Raw genomic sequence first — 1,893 nt, forward strand, 5'->3', positions numbered from 1 at the left:
GAGATATCCCTCGTCCAAGGTAAGGAGTGCGCTTTGTTGGAGCAGCTGTGAAAAGATACTCCACGCCCAACGTAAGAGAAACCCAAGTAAGATGGTAGATGTTGCAAGAGGGCATCAGAGGGCAGACACACTGAAACCATACTCACATAAAACTAGTCAATCTAATCACACTAGGACCACAGCCTTGTCTAACTCAGTGAAACTAAGCCATGCCCGTGGGGCAACCCAAGATGGGCGGGTCATGGTGGAAAGATCTGACAGAATGTGGTCCACTGGAGAAGGGACTGGCAAACCACTTCAGTATTCTTGCCTTGAGAACCCCATGAAAAGTATGAAATGGCAAAAGTATGAAATGGCAAAAGTATGAAAAGACTGATAGGATACTGAAAGAGAAACTCCCCAGGTCAGTAGGTGCCCAATATGCTACTGGAGATCAGTGGAGAAATAACTCCAGAAAGAATGAAGGGATGGAGCCAAAGCAAAAACAATACCCAGCTGTGGATGTGACTGGTGATAGAAGCAAGGTCCGATGCTGTAAAGAGCAATATTGCATAGGAACCAGGAATGTGAGGTTCATGAATCAAGGCAAATTGGAAGTGGTCAAACAAGAGATGGCAAGAGTGAATGTCGACATTCTAGGAATCAGCGAACTGAAATGGACTGGAATGGGTGAATTTAACTCAGATGACCATTATATTTACTACTGCGGGCAGGAATCCTTCAGAAGAAATGGAGTAGCCATCATGGTCAACAAAAGAGTCTGAAATGCAGTACTTGGATGCAATCTCAAAAACGACAGAATGATCTCTGTTCCTTTCCAAGGCAAACCATTCAATATCACAGTAATCCAAGTCTATGCCCCAACCAGTAATGCTGAAGAAGCTGAAGTTGAATGGTTCTATGAAGACCTACAAGACCTTTTAGAACTAACACCCAAAAAAGATGTCTTTTTCATTATTGGGGACTGGAATGCAAAAGTAGGAAGTCAAGAAACACCTGGAGTAACAGGCAAATTTGGCCTTGGAATACAGAATGAAGCAAGGCAAAGACTAATAGAGTTTTGCCAAGAAAATGCACTGGTCATAGCAAACACCCTCTTCCAACAACACAAGAGAAGACTCTACACATGGACATCACCAGATGGTCAACACCGAAATCAGATTGATTATATTCTTTGCAGCCAAAGATGGAGAAGCTCAATACAGTCAGCAAAAACAAGACCAGGAGCTGACTGTGGCTCAGACCATGAACTCCTTATTGCCAAATTCAGACTTAAATTGAAGAAAGTAGGGAAAACCACTAGACCATTCAGGTATGAGCTAAATCAAATCCCTTATGATTATACAGTGGAAGTGAGAAATAGATTTAAGGGCCTAGATCTGATAGACAGAGTGCCTGATGAACTATGGAAGGATGTTCATGACATTGTACTGGTGACAGGGATCAAGACCATCCCCATGGAAAAGAAATGCAAAAAAGGGAAATGGCTGTCTGGGGAGGCCTTACAAATAGCTGTGAAAAGAAGAGAAGCAAAAAGCAAAGGAGAAAAGGAAAGATATAAGCATCTGACTGCAGAGTTCCAAAGAATAGCAAGAAGAGATAAGAAAGCCTTCCTCAGTGATCAGTGCAAAGAAGTAGAGGAAAACAACAGAATGGGAAAGACTAGAGATCTCTTCAAGAAAATTAGAGATACCAAGGGAACATTTCATGCAAAGATGGGCTCGATAAAGGACAGAAGTGATATGGATCTAACAGAAGCAGAAGATATTAAGAAGAGATGGCAAGAATACACAGAAGAACTGTACAAAAAAGATCTTCACGACCCAGATAATCACGATGGTGTGATCACTGACCTAGAGCCAGACATCCTGGAATGTGAAGTCAAGTGGGCCT

The 1,893-nt window shown here is 42.3% G+C and overlaps 1 pseudogene; it reads left to right on the forward strand.

The window, feature by feature from the left end:
* The first annotated feature begins 347 nt into the window (after positions 1-347).
* LOC132344968 (craniofacial development protein 2-like) lies at positions 348-1,304 on the forward strand (annotated as a pseudogene).
* Positions 1,305-1,893: the final 589 nt, after the last annotated feature.

This window comes from Bos taurus, chromosome 3 (genome assembly GCF_002263795.3).
Source record: "Bos taurus isolate L1 Dominette 01449 registration number 42190680 breed Hereford chromosome 3, ARS-UCD2.0, whole genome shotgun sequence".
NCBI lineage: Eukaryota > Metazoa > Chordata > Mammalia > Artiodactyla > Bovidae > Bos > Bos taurus.